Below are 20903 nucleotides of genomic sequence, written 5' to 3' on the forward strand. Positions count from 1 at the left end.
AATTAGAAAAAGTTAAATATAGTTAAAGATAATATAGTCATATTTAAAGTTTCAAGTTTCAGTTAACGAAACGAATTTTCTTCCGTTCTTCTTATCAAGGGCCTTTAGAATGCAAATCTGCAGTATCAAAATTTAAATATATTTTTATTTATTTAAACTGATCAAACAATTTATAAGAAAATCTTAAAAGTTGAAATAATAACAATTAGATTTATATCTCACTACAACATTTTTGACTTTAGGCAACGAAAGAATAGGCAACATCTGAAAAACCGTGCTTAAAGAAATAATAGACCGCGGTTATTATGTGTTGTTAGTTTTTTATGAAAACCGTGGCGTGTTCTCTCATAGCTACGCTTTAGAAAATGTGGACTTAATAAAACCGTAGCCTATTAACTTTAAACAACGGTTAGAAAGTGTGGGCGTAATATAACCGTAGCCTATTACCTTAAACAACAGTTAGAAATTGTGGGCATAAGAAAACCATCGTTTTTTTCTTATCGCTGCAGTATTGAATTGGTGGTTATATATTTTTTAAATTAAAAATGCAAATTACTTTGAATTACACCACACAAATTAAAATGCATTATGTTAAAGATTTAAATTTTATAATTTTAATTTAAATACAGCAAATTACGTTAGAAATTTATTCTAAAATAAATAAAAATTCAAAAGGAGATAAATTTTATGCTTAGGATAGCTATAACTAAAGTAGTTAATTAAAATTTATTGTAAAATTTATAATTGATAACAATTATATCTTTTCATATATTTAGATATTTTTTTAAAAAAAAATTTGTGTCATATAATTTTCATATCTTTTCAAGACATTGATTTTTTATATGTAAAAAGAATTAAAAGTTTATCAAAAATAGATATTATTTATAGAAATATATTTAATTAACAAGTAAACTAAATATAAATTTTTATAAAAGGCAGTTATAAAAATTTAAAAATTAATTCTATCAAGAAAAAAACTTTCAAAAAGATTTTAAATTTTAAATTTTAAATTTAAATTAAATAAATATATACGGTCAAGAAAACCCTATCCACTCAAAATTGAATTGCCTCTTATCTCTATTCGTTGTCCTCTGAAACCCTTTTCTCTGTTCTCAAATTAACGCTGCCGCAAAACCTTTTCTTTCTTCTCGCTTCAAAATCGCCATAGTTGTTAGATTTCAGTTCTCTTTCACGCTGGTTGTTTGATTTCGAATCTCTTTCGCGCTGGTTGTTTGATTTCAATTCTCTTTTGCGCTGGTTGTTAGATTTCGATTCTCTTTCGCGCTGGGCTGTTTTGTAACGTCATTACATCAAAATAGAGAGGAGGATACAGGTTTTACTGAATGATTGTACGGTACTCTTTTTGAAGGGGGTTTCTGCACCTTCTTTGACTACAGGATCTTGAAAGTGATGGAGGTAAGCCAATAGTCCATGATTTCGATTGTTGTTTCTTCTGAGACTATTATTCTTTTACTTAATGTTTATCAGTTACTGTTTGGATAAACTTGTCTGCATTCTTGACTCCTATTAGAAGAGTAAATTCATATCTTTGTCAAGAGGTATTTTGTAAAGAGGTATGCTTTCTTACAATTTAATTTACTGACATAGGCCACTGATGGAATCTGAAAGAAAATTTTATAAGAAGATAATAGGACTTTTAGAAGATTTAACTCAGATGTTCTTTTCCAATTTTTTTATATGTAAGATATTTTGTAACAATTCAGAATTTAATTTAGTTTGGTTTATTGTTTTATTTTTCTCCTATTTTATCTTAGTTATGTTTTTTTAATAATGTAGGACCAACTCAATAATAGAGATTTTGATATTGCTGAAGAGTTTAATTTTTAATTATCATTACTTGGATAATTGGTTTCTTAGGTTTTTGACAAACGAAATGTTGATTGTACAAGTTAAGAGTTGAGGCATGGAGAATGGGATGACACTTTGATGTACTTGGTGAGTTATATTTCTCAAACTTTTTTCGTATTTATTTGTTAGCAATTGAGGCGGATTATGTTGTTATGCCTTGGATTGCTGCCTCTAATTAAATATCATACCACTAGATTTATTGTTTTGTGATTGTCCTCATTCTTTTTCTTTATCATATTGCAGTTTTTCTTTTTATCAAACTAGTATTTTGTATCATGTCCAATAAGAATCTTTGTATCTAATGGAGTATTAAGAATTCATCGTATCAATTTCTGAGTTATGGATCTTTAATTTCCTTTGTACTATATGTGTCATTGCAATTGGAAACCAAATTGATTCGGTGTTTTCTATTTTGAGTTTAGTTTGTTCATTACTACGCCAATGTGTAAGTTAATGAAAATTATTAATTTATAGTTTGCTTTGAGAAAACCAAATTAGAAGGGAGTATGATATAGTTGAATTGGCTTATGTTATTTACACTTGCAGGTAGGACAAGGAACCTACGACAATGTTTATAAAGTTCGAGATTGAGACACAAGAGATATCATGGCTCTTAAACAGATCTAGTTTAGTACATCAAAGGGTGTTAATATTAAAATTTTGGACTTACCAATTATTATTGTACAAATAAAAAAGAACGTCTAACAAACTAGGTTGTGATGCTTTTGTACCCATCTCATGAGTTGTTTTTAGGTTCACTATACTATATAGTTGTTTATTGTGGAATAGGTGTTAGATGCAAGTTATTGTAAAATCCTTAAGATGCAAGTTATTGTAGTTGTAAAATCCTTAAAACTAACTTATCATGTTAAAGGTTTTTTGCAGCAACTTTGTTAAATTTGTTATTTTATGTGATTTTTTGAGTTTGAAATTACATTTTAAGAAAAAATTTCTTTGTAGTCTATAATTTATTTTTTTAATTAAAAAAAAGAAACTGACAACGGTTTTATGTTGTGGCCTAAATAAAAACCGTGGACTAAAATAACTTGATAAGTGTAGTTTAATCAAACTGGCCACGGTTATATAAGTGTAGCCTAAATAAAACCGTGCCCTAAAACAAGTTACAAAAGTGCAGCCTATTCTCATATTCAGGCAACGCGTTTTCTCATCTGTGGTTTAAAGTGACAAAACCGTAGCCTCTAAGAATAGGCAACGGCCGCATATTCCACGCCTCGATAACCTAAAGGCTTCGGCTACGGTTTTATGACATTTAGCCGCGGTTTTCAGCCGTTGTATAAACTCCTTTTTGTTGTAGTGTCTATTTTAAATCAATTCAAAAAAGGGCTATTGCTGGGTCTATTAAACTCAAATATCTATAAGTAGTTGTAAAAATATTTTATAAATATCGATTAGATATAATGTGATTGAATGCATATGTTAAAAAATTTACAATGTTAATGTAGAGTTAAAATGAATAGAAAAAAACTTATACTAAAACAACAAACTTTATGTAATAAAAACAAAACAACGATAATAATGGTATTTATATTATGTCAATACTCTTTTATCATAATGTTTCGTTGGGTAAATACACATTATCTAATTATGGAACAATAGGTAACTTTTCTATAATAATTTAATTTCAAAAAAAATTTCAAAAAAATTTTGCTTCAAAATATAAGTACCCAATCAAAACTTACTAAAACTTGCTAGTACTTAAGAATTTACTTTTATGTTTTTTTTATCAAAACCTTTATATTAGTATATGATAAATTTTACATTAATGCATTTATGCTCTCTAAAAAAATTGACGCGATCATTATTGATAGTCCCATGTAACCAAAAGTAATAAGATAGAGACTCTCGAGAACCTTACCTGCTTCTACCCCTGCTTCTTATACCTTAGCCCCTGCTTCTTCTATCTCGGGGTTTCCATTTTCTTCAAAGATTTTGCATAGGAAACCCGTCAAGGAGAATACGACCACAGTGCTGGAAAAGACACCGAACATAACTAAAGGAGGTATTAAGAAACACAAATAACGGCAACTACATAATGAAAATGAAAAGGCCGGAGTAATATACGCATTTTGAGGTGTTATATAGGCTCTTCAAAATTGAGCACTAGCCCTCATGCTTACTTGTCAATAAAATATTCTCTAAATAGTAGCCTAAGAATAAGAAGCCTAGCAGGAGATTTAGCAAATCAATCTAAACTATGTGATTTGACTTTTTTTGTGGTTGTCAATTCTATATATAATATTGAAAAAATACAATTAACATTCCTTCAAAAAAAATCCAGAGAGCTATTAGATAAGGAACATCTAGTTATGAATATACCTTACATGTACACACTTTGATTTATTCTTTATTGCATCAAAATATTCATTAGATAAGATTAAGAACATCTAATAATATATATATATATATATATACATATATATATATATATATATATATATATATATATATATATATATATATATATATATATATATATATAACTTGCATATACACTTCAAAATATTCTCTATTACATCAAAATATCCAGGATTGAAGACTGGCTGACTTAGTATTATGCATCCATAGAGCACTCCTCCACATTGTTGAAAGTTTCCATGACATGTTAGACAGGTAAATGTCCTATTAACCGGGCCCTAAATTGAATTTAAAAATTGCTTATGATAGAGAAATTACAAAAATCAATTCCCAAATATATCATTTTAGTTCAAAATTCTAAAAAACTCCCATTGCAAGTAAATTTTACTAGTAAGAAAAGTGGCAAAAAGATCATTTCATAGTTTCAAATAAAAATACAAAATTCGTGTTGATTATAAGTTTGCAAACAATTTTTTAACTTTATTTGTAGCACAAACACATATATTTGTTACGAGGTTGTGTGAAAAAAATATATAAAATTATGAAATGTTTCATAATAGTAGAATATGAATGTGCACTTTGTACTATTTAAATATTTATTATATTTAACATTTTATAAAAACCTTTTTTTATTAAGTTTTATTTTACACAATAACTCTATAAACATGTTACTCTCTATTTAAATTCTCTTTTCATCATTAATATTATTATTATTATTAATATTATTATAATAGTTGTATGTAGGTTTGAAATAGAAAATCCAGGTAGATATTAAGTATTTTACAAGAAAAATTGATATACTAGTTTATTATTATTATTAAATCGTATGGTTATTACTAAAAGTTCTCAGTTCTCACATATTAAGCATACTATAATTAGAAAAAGTTATATATAATTAAAGATAATATAGTCATATTTAAAATTTCAAGTTTCAGTTAACGAAACGAATTTTCTTCCGTTCTTCTTTTCAAGGGCCTTTAGAATGCAAATCTGCAGTATCAAAATTTAAATATATTTTTATTTATTTAAACTGATCAAACAATTTATAAGATAATCTTAAAACTTGAAATTATAACAATTAGATTTATATCTATTTTAAATCAATTCAAAAAAGGGCTATTGCTGGGCCTATTAAACTCAAATATCTATAAGTAGTTGTAAAAATATTTTATAAATATCGATTTGATATAATGTGATTGAATGCATATGTTAAAAAATTTACAATGCTAATGTAGAGTTAAAATGAATAGAAAAAAACTTATACTAAAACAACAAACTTTATGTAATAAAAACAACAACGATAATAATGGTATTTATATTATGTCAATACTCTTTTATCATAATGTTTCGTTGGGTAAATACACATTATCTAATTATGGAACAATAGGTAACTTTTCTATAATAATTTAATTTCAAAAAAAATTTCAAAAAAATTTTGTTTCAAAATATGATTACCCAATCAAAACTTACTAAAACTTACTGGTACTTAAGAATTTACTTTTATGTTTTTTTATCAAAACCTTTATATTAGTATATGATAAATTTTACATTAATGCATTTATGCTCTCTAAAAATGTAACACCCCATACATAACTGACTAGTATATTATGCATGAAACGTTAAAATTGATATTGAGTACATACAAAAGCTATAGATATAGAGAGATCCATATAAAATACAACATGAAATTCTACTAAGAATTACAACACACGTGTCTTCAATGGATCTGCACAGCGGAAAATGGGATCTGACGAGGTCTCCGAGCCGTCACCACTTTAAGCCGTCAATCCGAACCTGCTATCTGTCAAACGCTACTAAACTGCACCTGAAAAAATATAAGTTGATTGGGGTGAGATTACTAAATCTCAGTAAGTCCTCCTATCCTATAGGTCCACTCGGTTCTACAGGGTACATGCATCAACAAAACTGAATCCACCATTGATCTGGGGTTTATCCTCACATCCGGTACAAGTACGGAGAAAACAAGTGACTCGCCCACCATTGGACTTGCCTCAAACAAATACACATTGTATAACAAACAAGTATGCAAACCCGCATCCACACACGGGGAATCCAGAAGTGTAACAACCTCGGCTAGATTATGGAATAAATGCATCCTCGATGAGTAACCTCCTGCCTATATGTCAAGGGACTTGTACAAGCACACTGCAAGACGGTTAAACGGTTCGCACGAGCCTAAATGACCACGAGATGACTTTTGCCTAAATGGCGTCATTGTTCCGTTAACCTTCTTCACGCTAGTGAGTTACGCCGAGTACAAACCGCCACCTTGACGCCTGAGCCCATCGGGCCAAAGCCTAGTATTAGTCTACGTGACTTTACTAGAGGTGAGTTACCTCATTATGCATTAGCCTACATAGCCGCATAACCCCACCATACCGAGCACGCAAGTGTGTTAACGCCAAGTGAGTAAAACCCCGTACGGAAACTCACGAGCACACTGCAACGGTAGCTCAGATGCACACCATATCGAACAATACACATGAACGGGTTATTCCATTGGACTACACGGTCCGGGAGGGCTCATAGACTACATAGTCGGAGCAGCGTCCCAATCTAGCCTTTCGGCCACTTCGATTCAAGCATACAGAAATATGACGTAATGTCAAGGTCACAAACAATACAATCAAACCAATCGTTTAACCAAAACGACGGTGTCCACAGGTTCCATGTATCATACATAATGGCATAACATTTTCACACATGGATATACTATTCATAGTAGCAATAGGCATTCTATTCAATGCATAACATAATAATTAATAACAATCGAAATGACACAAATCCTCATGATAAATTGATATTCTGGTTTGGGGACCTATCTTATAAGATAGTACATATTATTAGCTTTCCAACGATATAAAGTTTGCGCGAAACGGACTTACGATGCAAAAGTTATGAATTTCCGAAGTTTTGGAAAATCTGCCCAACAGCAATGTAACGGGTTACATGAATCATGTAACCGGTTACATCACTGTAAAACTGCGTTTTTCACCTTTTTTTCAACCATGTAACCGGTTACGTCAACCATGTAACCGGTTACATGACTGACAGACCCAAAAATTTGCATTTTATCAGTCCCTAACCAAAACCAATCCCAATCCAAATACCTATAACATTCCAAATACGAGTCTCATCATATTTTAGCAATCTATAGCATGCAAATGATCAGAAGAACACATATTTGATCAATTAATTCACATACTACCAGCAATTATCACATAAACATGTTTTATCATCATAGATTCATGGATCATTCTCACAATTCCCTCACCCCAATTCTAACCCTTGCATGCTAATTCCCCAAGTCACTATCTAAGGACTCACCTTGGATTAATAGAGGTTGAGATGGTGCTCTTGCTACTATTGTATCTCCCTCTTGCTCAAACTTCCATCTCCATTAGCAAGAAATTCGTAGCTCACCTTCATACACATTCAGCATTGACCACCCAACATCAAACTCGTTTTTCTCCTTCAAAACAGAACCTATAAATGCGAACCATAGGTGCAAATCGAAGAGAAATTCGTTAGCTTTCCAATGGGATCAGAATCGTTACGATCGGAGTTACGAGTTGAGAGTTATACCTGATTTAGTGGAGGCTGCCATGGAATACGAAAATGGAACTTGAGTTATGAGTTCTTCTTGGCTCTAATCCCTTTATTCTCCAAAAGAAATGATTCTCTAACAAAGATATACATCCCTCCATCCAAACAACTCCTTATGACTCATGCAAGATGTCTATTGTCCAAAATGCCCTCTAACTATGCCAAAATCACAAAGTTGCCACCTTGTTGGTTTCTAACCAATATCCTTCTATTCCAACTAAGTTTTGGATTTTTCTTCTACTAATCCACTTACTCTTATAATAATCCTCCTTAGATTATTATAGAATAAGTCTATTGTGCATACCAATTATCAATTAAATGACAATTACCTGGTTCGAAGAATCGGGATATTACATTCTCCCCCCCTTAAATAGAATTCGTCCTCGAATTCCTTCCGTTCACCATGAGAACCAACCCCTCATATCTATACAACCAAGGGAAAGAATGTTACTCACATTCGTCTTTAGATAATCTCACTACTCTGTCCGAGGATCATCTATACGGAGAACATAATCCGCCAAAAATACTTGCGTCCCACTACACATGATTAGCTCTTTAACTCTCAAGCAACACGTCTATTTAGATACCTTGTCTTGACACACCTGGGAGAAGATCCTTCTAGGGTCCTAGGCCTTCACTGCTCTGCACTGAATCTCCCGAATTTCAGAAACCCTAGCAATCCACTCCTGTTGGATATCTGCTGTTCAAACTTTGCTGTGTTCACCCTTTTCCAACACACTTACTGATTCACTTAGCTCCTTAAATTACTTCCCGTTCGAGAATTTACTGCCACAACGTCACTTCTGCGACAACACTTCAAATTATTCTCCACTCGAATCCATATAATGTCATTAGGTGATCTCCAAATTCCTTGGTCTTAACCTCTGGTTCCCAAAGTCTTAGGATGATTGTCCCAAATTTACCTTTACTTATACAACTGAATCTCCTTACTTTAACCCTTACTCCAGTTTAGACATAACAACTGTCACCGTAAACTGCGAAGGTGTAATCATCTTGCAACTATAGCCTTGACATTCGACAACTTCGAACAAGATTTTACTTATAAGAGGCGAAATTCAACAACTGACCTGTAACCATTGTCCTAATCTTCCTGTACAATCATATTACACAAGGCATAACCACAAAGAACTTGCGCCAACTGAATGTCCTCTCTAGCCTTCAGCATTTCGAAGATCTGATACTCAGTCCAACCCTTGTGACTTGCAAGCTAAACTGATGACCTACGAACATCGGACCACATGCCATCCACAAAAATGTATTCCCAAGCTGGTCCATTGACAACACCTCTCGAGTAATGGTGATCCTTGAGAGACTAGAACGAACGAAACGCTGCTTTGACAATTTCCCTTAGGAAGATACTTTCATCCCAACATAAAATCCTATAAATAGTCTGTTCGTTCCTACCTCAGACTTATCTGATTCTTCCTTGATCTGTTGCGCTACTCTGATTCCAACAATTCACACACCTTGAAATCCTCGAATAACAACAGTCCTTCCTCAAGATTCATGCAACACACCGCATGATAAGACGTCAGGCACATTTGTCGCCAACTACCACTCGAGGTTGAGTACTCCCCAAAATCAAGTTTCTACTTACTCTGCCATTCCATATAGTTCATCTACCACAACTTAGGCACACGTTTCAATCCCAAGGCATTGAAACCCAAAAATTCACTGACTTAGAGGTTCGTCCTATCACTGATTTCCACAACTTACAACTGCTATGTTTTTCATTCCAACAAATCTTTGTTGCTACTGGTATATCAAACCCTTCACGACGTACTGCAGCTCATGATAACTCTAGCAGCTTTACACAACTTCTACCAAACCATACACCTTCATTCTCTTAGTGTGGTATCACCTCTGATAACTCGTGCGACTTACTGATATAACAATCCTCCCATAACCACACTCCATTCACACAGTCATCTAATGTATGTTCCACCTCTGAATCAGACATTGAACTGACTTCCTCGGCGGCTGCATCCTTCATTGCAGTGCTTCTAACAGTCAGAGTGTAGCCACAATGCAAGAAATTGCACTTTGCACTTCGAACATCTCTCTTATAAACTCCTTAGCAGTTCTCAAACCAAAATGTCCATGCTTTACCAAGATTAACACTTCTCCACTCAGAGTATCTAGCAATACCTTACCAGACACATCACACATCGAGCCGATCCAAGATACAACCTGCATATTCTATCACCGGTTGCCAATGGTACATGATATCCACTCACTATGCTGACCAGGATATCATGACCGCACATGAGTCTCACTCTAGACACTCATGCAAGATTTCCAACTTAACACTTCACGAAACGAGAACATCCCCAAGGTACAATCGGATACTAACTCACGCGATCACGATCACTCAGAGTCTCCATAAGTATAGTATTGAGTCTTGATCCATCACATCATCGCCTGTCTAGTTATTCCTCTACTATCGAGCGCGACGTATGGATCCTCGTCCCACATACTTTATGAGAGTCTGGATCTGTGTCTCACGAGTGCCAAATCAAAATTCTACCTTGAGCTTCCGATCACCTTTGTCCCACACATGTCGGAAAAAGGATTACTCACGCATCTTGTGCACGATAGCGATACTGTGGCATTATACCCGTCTGGTAGTACCAACATGGTGGTCCAACTCCGAGGCCATGTATCTAGGTAACCTACCTCAGTGGCGTATAATGATCTCCATGCGTATCCTAAAGTCACAACCGACAAGTGTCTGAACAGGCCTCCAATAGGTTCATCGTTCCTCAAATCCTTCGAATCACACTACTCAGGATGCTAAAACCTGAGAGTGCTACACTTCAAGGTTTACTTACTTGGAAAGCCAAAACGCCAAGCACGAAGATTTGAAGTTCAACTTCGGATTACCATGCAGTGCGCGTACCCACTCGTCCCACGCATGCATGAGATTCCAAGGATAATTCAGTCCAGATAGGAATACTATGGTTCCTAACAACCAACTTAACTACGATCATCCTACTAACTTTCCAGATAGATCTTAGTTCTTACTCGCCTGAACGCCCAACGCCAAGCGTAGTTCTATGGCTTCACTCGGGGTTAGACGAACAACAACTAACAAGAACTTAGGTTACTGCATTTCACGCTTCTACATCATTTCATATTCCATCTAGCGTAGTTCTAGAACTTAAATACAAAAGGATAAGAATAGAAATACACATCCTCTTCTACCGACTGGTATTCAAGCTTCGCCCAATCGTAAGTTACCACATCCGCACCTTCCATTAACCTTTACTAGGTAACCACTCTCGCTTAGGGTACGTCAAGTTGAATCAGGGTCTAATACTCTGCCCTCCAATTACTGTCCGTACTAGCACAATTAGAAAGGTCTGACTTCTGTGTCCGCACTTCCAAAGGTTATTCTGTCCTATCAGCTCATCAGTTACACTTAACACCGGCAGCATCATCAACACTGAATCCTACTAAATCCCAGCTCGACACCTTCGGAGAATCTCATTTACAAGGCTCTTTCTCAGTCCTGTCTGGTTTTCCCTTGCTATTACCGAGACTTAGAGAACGTTTTACTCCGTCCATGCAAACATTAAAAATTCCAGTTGCCTCAATCCCACTTGACAGCTCGACTATTACTTCTTTGCGTCAAACGCTCCTCTTAAGTCTGGCAACTCCAACATCCCTTCTACTTACGTCGTCCAATAAATCCAACTTCCATATACAATTCACCACCCAACCGATCCTTTCTACTTGGGTTCACGACACTTACAGGTTTACGAGTCCTCGTGGCGGCTCTGCCGTAATTCTACTGTCTCACACCCAGTCGATGAGTTGATCAAGTTCAACAACTGAATGAGATTTCAGTAAAATCAGGCTAGCAACGCACACACGAGAGGAGGAAAGGGATTGCTAGTGATGTCTCATGGCTCGGCCGAGAATCGACCTGCTCTGATACCAACTGTAACACCCCATACATAATTGACTAGTATATTATGCATGAAACGTTAAAATTGATATTGAGTACATACAAAAGCTATAGATATAGAGAGATCCATATAAAATACAACATGAAATTCTACTAAGAATTACAACACATGTGTCTTTAATGGATCTGCACAGCGGAAAATGGGATCTGACGAGGTCTCCGAGCCGTCACCACTTTAAGCCGTCAATCCGATCCTGCTATCTGTCAAACGCTACTAAACTGCACCTGAAAAAATATAAGTTGATTGGGGTGAGATTACTAAATCTCAGTGAGTCCTCCTATCCTATAGGTCCACTCGGTTCTACAGGGTACATGCATCAACAAAACCGAATCCACCATTGATCCGGGGTTTATCCTCACATCCGGTACAAGTACGGAGAAAACAAGTGACTCGCCCACCATTGGACTTGCCTCAAACAAATACACATTGTATAACAAACAAGTATGCAAACCCGCATCCACACACGGGGAATCCAGAAGTGTAACAACCTCGGCTAGATTATGGAATAAATGCATCCTCGATGAGTAACCTCCTGCCTATATGTCAAGGGACTTGTACAAGCACACTGCAAGACGGTTAAACGATTCGCACGAGCCTAAATGACCACCAGATGACTTTTGCCTAAATGGCGTCATTGTTCTGTTAACCTTCTTCACGCTAGTGAGTTACGCCGAGTACAAACCGCCACCTTGACGCCTGAGCCCATCGGGCCAAAGCCTAGTATTAGTCTACGTGACTTTACTAGAGGTGAGTTACCTCATTATGCATTAGCCTACATAGCCGCATAACCCCACCATACCGAGCACGCAAGTGTGTTAACGCCAAGTGAGTAAAACCCCGTACGGAAACTCACGAGCACACTGCAACGGTAGCTCAGATGCACACCATATCGAACAATACACATGAACGGGTTATTCCATTGGACTACACGGTCCGGGAGGGCTCATAGACTACATAGTCGGAGCAGCGTCCCAATCTAGCCTTTCGGCCACTTCGATTCAAGCATACAGAAATATGACGTAATGTCAAGGTCACAAACAATACAATCAAACCAATCGTTTAACCAAAACGACGGTGTCCACAGGTTCCATGTATCATACATAATGGCATAACAATTTCACACATGGATATACTATTCATAGTAGCAATAGGCATTCTATTCAATGCATAACATAATAATTAATAACAATCGAAAGGACACAAATCCTCATGATAAATTGATATTCTGGTTTGGGGACCTATCTTATCAGATAGTACGTATTACTAGCTTTCCAACGATATAAAGTTTGCGCGAAACGGACTTACGATGTAAAAGTTATGAATTTCCGAAGTTTTGGAAAATCTGCCCAACAGCAATGTAACGGGTTACATGAATCATGTAACCGGTTACATCACTGTAAAACTGCGTTTTTCACCTTTTTTCACACATGTAACCGGTTACGTCAACCATGTAACCGGTTACATGACTGACAGACCCAAAAATTTGCATTTTATCAGTCCCTAACCAAAACCAATCCCAATCCAAATACCTATAACATTCCAAATACGAGTCTCATCATATTTTAGCAATCTATAGCATGCAAATGATCAGAAGAACACATATTTGATCAATTAATTCACATACTACCAGCAATTATCACATAAACATGTTTTATCATCATAGATTCATGGATCATTCTCACAATTCCCTCACCCCAATTCTAACCCTTGCATGCTAATTCCCCAAGTCACTATCTAAGGACTCACCTTGGATTAATAGAGGTTGAGATGGTGCTCTTGCTACTATTGTATCTCCCTCTTGCTCAAACTTCCATCTCCATTAGCAAGAAATTCGTAGCTCACCTTCATACACATTCAGCATTGACCACCCAACATCAAACTCGTTTTTCTCCTTCAAACCAGAAGCTATAAATGCGAACCATAGGTGCAAATGAAAGAGAAATTCGTTAGCTTTCCAATGGGATCAGAATCGTTACGATCGGAGTTACGAGTTGAGAGTTATACCTGATTTAGTGGAGGCTGCCATGGAATACGAAAATGGAACTTGAGTTATGAGTTCTTCTTGGCTCTAATCCCTTTATTCTCCAAAAGAAATGATTCTCTAACAAAGATATACATCCCTCCATCCAAACAACTCCTTATGACTCATGCAAGATGTCTATTGTCCAAAATGCCCTCTAACTATGCCAAAATCACAAAGTTGCCACCTTGTTGGTTTCTAACCAATATCCTTCTATTCCAACTAACTTTTGGATTTTTCTTCTACTAATCCACTTACTCTTATAATAATCCCCCTTAGATTATTATAGAATAAGTCTATTGTGCATACCAATTATCGATTAAATGACAATTACCTGGGTCGAAGAATCGGGATATTACAAAAAAAATTGACGCGATCATTATTGATAGTCCCATGTAACCAAAAGTAATAAGATAGAGGCTCTCGAGAACCTTACCTGCTTCTACCCCTGCTTCTTTTACCTCAGCCCCTGCTTCTTCTATATCGGGGTTTCCATTTTCTTCAAAGATTTTGCATAGGAAAACCGTCAAGGAGAATACGACCACAGTGCTGGAAAAGACACCGAACATAACTCAAGGAGGTAATAAGAAACACAAATAACGGCAACTACATAATGAAAATGAAAAAGCCGGAGTCATATACGCATTTTGAGGTGTGCTATAGGCTCTTCAAAATTGAGCACTAGCCCTCATGCTTACTTGTCAATAAAATATTCTTTAAATAGTAGCCTAAGAATAAGAAGCCTAGCAGGAGACTTAGCAAATCAATTTAAACTACGTGATTTGACGTTTTTTGTGGTTGTCAATTCTATATATAATATTGAAAAAATACAATTAACATTCCTTCAAAAAAAATCCAGAGAGCTATTAGATAAGGAACATCTGGTTATGAATATACCTTACATGTACACACTTTGATATATTCTTTATTGCATCAAAATATTCATTAAATAAGATTAAGGACATCTAATAATAATATATATATATATATATATATATATATATATATATATAACTTGCATATACACTTCAAAATATTCTCTATTACATTAAAATATCAAGGATTGAAGACTGGCTGTGTAACATCCCTAATTCTCTAAACATGAAAACAAGTGAAGTGAGACCTAATTCTATCTTAAGAATTCTTAAGAGAGGGAGATTAAGTGGATTGTTGGAATCCAAATATATTGGTTAGAATTAAACCAAATAGAAAATTGGTGATTATTGCATAGTTGGAGGATACAATGGTCAATTCACCCATTAAATGAGAAATAAGGATTTGTTTGGTTACACATTCTTTTCCTTTTGATAACAAAACCAGAATTTGGAGGAGAAATAGAGAGAAATGTGAAAGGAAAGAAAGAAGGAAGGAGCTCAAGAATCTTTCATTAAGAATTTTGCATGTGTGAGGCTTTAGCAAGGTTTGGAGGAAGAACTATGATCAAGAACATCATCATCATCCCTTTCACCATTCAAGTCAGAACTTATCTTCATAATCTTCATCAAATTCAGAATCATCTCTTCATCTCATAAATCTTGATCAAGGTGAGTTCCATTAGATTAGAAACCTTGGGTAGAATTTGGGGAAGAATTTGCATGTCAAGGGTTTTAGTGTGAGCTAACTTGATGCATGTTTGATTTAATGATGAGATTGTGTTTTATGTATGTAATATGTACATTAGATCACTATTGCATGTTGTAAATTCGTTTGGGATTAAATTATGATGCTGGGAATCAGTTAGAGGGGTTTGGGTCTGATCTAGAACTCTTAAAATGCAGAATTTTTGGGTCTGTCAGCGATGTAACCGGTTACATGGTTGATGTAACCGGTTACATGTGTGAAAAAGGGTGAAAAACACAGTTTTTAGGTCATGTAACCGGTTACATGATTCATGTAACCCGTTACATCACTGTTTGGGCAGCTTTTTCGAAACTTCATAAATTCATAACTTTTGCATCGTATATCCGATTGACGCAAATTTTATATCGTTGGAAAGCTAACGGAAAGGGCTATGAGATGCCTAAGCTTCCATAACTCTGTCATACTTCTAAATATTACTAAAATCCAGTTGTATATTTTTGTATCTTGTTTAATAAAGTAAAACTTGGTGAAATATTAGTATGTTACATGTATGATTGACTCTTGGGTTTATATAAACTAACCTAAGTATAATACATGATTAATTAAAGGTAATTAACACATGTAATGACGGATTGAGTTATATGGACCAAGAGATGAAAGGTTCTACAATTAACATAAGTGTTAAAAGGATGTTTACTCAATAAACATAATTGTGAGGTAATTCTTAGAATGCATATTGTGAAGGATTAACGAAGGTCAACTAACAAGGTTGTGCCGTGGACAAGGGTTACATAATGGGCATGAGGGTAGTAACCGGTGCGATGCTTGTTACTTATATGTGGTTGTCCTTGTGATGCGATGTCCAAGGATGCTCCCAGGCCATATATGAAGGTCCTTCTCGAGTGTGACGCTCGGGATTGATTGGTGCTCTATAGTTCAGGAGTATTCTCCGGGGATGAACTCCCGGTTATGCGAACCAATACCTTCCCCTTATCGTTCTCATTATTGAGGATTCGAATCGTGTGATGCGATTCGGAGTTGATTCCATGGATTTGATGAGTTGAATTGTGCGATGCAATTCGATGAGAATCCATGTTTCCCTGTGGTCCATATTATTGATGATTCGAATCGTGTGATGCAATTTGGAGTTGATTCCATGGATTTTATGAGTTGAATTGTGCGATGCAATTCGATGAAAATCCATGTTTCCCTGTGGTCCATATTGTTGATTATTTGAATCGTGTGATGCGGTTCGGAGTTGGAATTCCATGGTTTTGAGGAGTTGAATCGTGCGACGTGATTCAATGTCAATTCCAGGATTCCCTATAGTCTATATGACTTAATTACCATGTAGATTTAAAAGGTATGCTTCTAGGTCTTGTTTTGAGAGCAGATGGGCAAGTAAATCCAGAAGACCTGTCCTGGAAGAACATATACCTAATATATGAACATGCGATATATTTTAAGAGTATCCAATCGGGTGGTCAGTAGACACTAAATCGTGGAGCTACGAGTTGATAGGCCTCCTTGTACTAGATAATGAGGAAACCTTAGGATCTGAGATGGATCTGTAGATGATACATGTACCCTGTAGTGCCGAGAGGACCCATAAGATAGGGGAACTCACTGAGATTTAGTAATCTCACCCCATTCATCTTATTATTTTTCAGGTACCATGCAATATCAGTTTTTGCTAGATGCTTGGATCAAGAGCCTTGATCGGATGTCGTGAAGACCGTGCCTAATCTTTTCTTCCGCTGTATATTATTATTACTGTGTAGACATATTCATTGTATCCATCCTTGAGATGATTTATAAATGTATACAATTTATGTCATTATTCCTGGCTTTTGTTTGTACTCAGTACCAATTATTAATATTTTACTGATATGATTCTAGACGCATATTGGTAGGGTATTACAGTTGGTATCAGAGCAGGTCGACCCTCGACCTAGCTGTGAGGCATCATTAGCAAACTTCTTTCTTCCTCATAAGTGTGCGTTGCTGGCTCAATTCTACTATCATGTTATTCAGTTGTTGAACTTGATCAACTCACCAACTGGGTATGTGATAGGCAGGATCGCGGCAGAGCCGCCCCGAGGACGCGTTATCCCCAAAGTGACTCGTGTGGTAACAGAATTCCAGTAGTAATTATGGAAAATGTTGGACTAGGATAGTGTCACGTATGCAAGTTAGATGCGATAACAGTTTACACGGGAGAAGTCAAGGAAGTTGGAGTTTCCAAAGCACCTTATGGGACAAGTGAACGTTTCAGATAGAGTGTATGTTAGAGGAGTCTGTTGAAGTGGCGAAGGTCGGTTGAGTTGGGAGAATGTTGGGATTGTCAGACATAAGAAGAGAAATTTACACGGAATAGTTGACAACCTAGTTGTTGTGGTAAGGTCTAAGACGACTAGGAGTTCCAAGATTTCGGTTGGATGGAGTGAACTTTATCTAGATCTCGATAGCAGTGAGGGAAATCCATGAAGCACCTAAGTAGGAATGATGTAAGGGAATTCCATGATGAAGTTGAGCTTGAATCTGTTAGGAATTCGTTACTAGATAATGATGCCAGTAGCAAACATGGATAGAGAAACGGTTGGATGGAAGACTTTGGGAGTTGGACAGAGGTATTGGATATTTCTAATTACTCTTTCCTAGACAGTATTTGGAGGAACAAGATTATTACCTCCGACTCGTTTTGGTGTACCTTAAGATGCGGGTAGTTATCTAGTGAATGGTTGGTAGAACGAGTGGAAGTGGTGATCTCCAAATTGGGAATATCTGGGATGCCTGACTGAGTGAAAGGAACTACTGCATCTCCTTGTTATTCGGAAATGCGTAAGTCCTAGAACTACGCTAGGAGACAACTGAGTGGATGGATATGCACAGTAATCCATGTTCCCTGCTAGTTGTGAATCATCTAATCCCGAGTATAGCCGTAGAACTACTCTAGGTGTTGGGTACTTAGATGAATTGAACTAGTAGTTGTCTGAAGCATCAGCGAGTTGACCGCAGTAGGTGACTGTTATTTGTAACCATGTTATTCCTATATGGTGGGAGTTAACATTGAGAACCTCTCATGCGTGCACGTGTGAGTGAGTACACACCTGGCATAGGAACTCGAACTAGATTCGTAGCGAGTCAAATCTAGTTTGTTGCGTTCAAGGGAGGTAAACCTTAAACGTGTGACTAGAAGGATCTGAGTAGCGATGACCTCAGTTGAGACATGTCCAATCATCGTCGGTCGTGGCTATAGGATACGGGTGGGGATCGTTATATGCCACTGGGTAAGTTACTTGAATGCATGGCCTCGGAGTGGGACCATCATGTTAGTACTACCAGATAGGTATAGCGCCACAGTATCGCTATCGCGCACGAGGCGCGTGAGCCATTCTTTCCTGACAGATGTGGGACATGATTGATCTGGAACTCAAGGTAGGATGAGATTGGTATTCGTGAGACGCGGATCCGAGTTCTCATAAGGTAGGCATGAAAGGATCCTACGTCGCACCCGATGATTGAGAATTATGCGAGCAGGCAACCATGAGTTGGATTAGATTCTAATGCTACGCTATGAGGAGACCTTAGGTGGTCGTGATCGTGTGAGAGTTTTAGATTCTACATCGTGGATACTTCAGATTCCGTTGGAGTTAGTGAACCTTTTGTGTAGTTTTCGAGATGGGAATGTGTGTGTGATCATCATATTTCGACCAGCGTATTGTGTGGCTATTCTTTAACATTGGTGGTCAGTGTATGAATAGATGAAGTATGTCTTGGGTTAGCTCGACGTGAGATGCTTTGAGGCGAGTATCTGTAGATCCTCAGAAGTTAAATAAGGTCAGTCTCGGTAAGCAGAGGCATTTTCGTTTTGGAGTGTCGTGGAATTTCAAAGGGGAATATCCAAGGCACAAAGTCTGATTCCTTACATTGTGATATACACTTAACTGCTAGAAATGATGCATTGGGGAATGCAGCCGGAGAAGTCGGTTTAGTGTCAGTTTCAGAAACGAAAAGGCATTAGATGACAGTATGGTTGAAGTGCGACATTGAAAGGATTTTTATATTGGTTAAGCCATATGAATTCTGGGAAGTGTTGTCACGCCAACGGTATGAAGTCGTATGGTTGAGAAGATACTATGGACAGGTTGATAGAATTATCATTGCAGCTGTATGATGCGAGAATTAGTAAAGTAAGGTGGATTCATATTTGGCAAGTATTCGGTTTCAGAATTTCTGAAAATGAAATGTATGACAAGGGTTGTATTCTAAGGAGAATTTTCCAAGGATGACAGAGTACTTAGTGACTTGATGTTAATAACTACTCGACCTCGAATAGTAGTGTTGGTAAGTGTGATTAAGACTCTAGCACGTGTTATAATTGGACGAATGCAGAGAAGGAATTGTTGCTATTAAGGGATTGAGCGTGATAGGGTAATGAAGCCAAGTGGTTTATGGACACAATTTTCTTAAAGGGTTCCGTGAAGTGTGTGACCGGTTGAGATCAGAGTAGCGCATCAGACAAGGAAGAATAAGATATGCCTGTAGTAAGTATGGATGGAGATACCTTCCGAAGATGAACTCGACGAAGTAATGTTTCGTTCATCGTAGACTCTAGGATCCACCATAATCTGGAGAAACCCACCGATGGAACGGTATAAAAGGACACTGTGGTCGAGGTATAATCGGATGTTTCATGGGCTAGCTTGTGAATATTGGAAGGAGTATTGTGACCATTGGAGATGCTGGAAGTAAGTAGAGGATTTTACTTGACGAAGTTTTATTTGACTATGTCAAGTGAACTTGTGAGTGTATGTGGAGAATTTGAGCGACGTTGCAAGTTAACCATTAGAGCTCACTCTTCATTGGCAAGATGTTGTGTGAAGTAGTTATCTATCAAGATGGATAGTTGCAAGAATTGTACACTTTTTTGGATTTTTTGGCGTCAGTTGTTCCGACCAAGATCATATGGGGGATCTAAGTGGGAAAATGGTTATTGTACAGTGAAGGTGAACTTGGAATCAAATCCTCCTATGCATTTGGGAATTGGAAGTCAAGACCCAAGGACTTAGCAAACACCTGTGTGACTCCATATGGATTCGTGTAGTATTGAATTTGGAATATTATTGCAAGATATGAAAGTTGTAGTAGGATTCCTGATATTGGAGGTAAGTCAAGGAACCAACAGAAAAGATATATGAAACCAACGGCGTACATGAGTAAGAGGTTACGGGATAAACGCAAATTGGAGTTGATGAGTGACCCATCCGAGTGAGCGGTTTTGATGTATAAAGCTATTAAGACTCAATGCGAAGAAGTAAGGGTTGCTAACCTTGGAAGGATATGTCCCTAAGCGTATAAAAGGGCGTATCAGACGAGGCATGTTTATGTAACGACTAAGGGGACCAGTTGAGAGGGGCTAGGACACAAGTGTATCG

The 20903-nt window shown here is 36.6% G+C and overlaps 1 long non-coding RNA gene across 1 annotated transcript; it reads left to right on the forward strand.

The window, feature by feature from the left end:
* The first annotated feature begins 1072 nt into the window (after window positions 1-1072).
* On the forward strand, window positions 1073-2779 carry LOC131618503 (uncharacterized). Its single transcript, XR_009288870.1, has 3 exons — window positions 1073-1416; window positions 1879-1956; window positions 2416-2779. It is a non-coding gene; the product is annotated as an uncharacterized LOC131618503 (long non-coding RNA).
* Window positions 2780-20903: the final 18124 nt, after the last annotated feature.

The sequence above is a fragment of the Vicia villosa genome, linkage group LG7 (genome assembly GCF_029867415.1).
Source record: "Vicia villosa cultivar HV-30 ecotype Madison, WI linkage group LG7, Vvil1.0, whole genome shotgun sequence".
In the NCBI taxonomy this organism is placed as follows: Eukaryota; Viridiplantae; Streptophyta; class Magnoliopsida; order Fabales; family Fabaceae; genus Vicia; species Vicia villosa.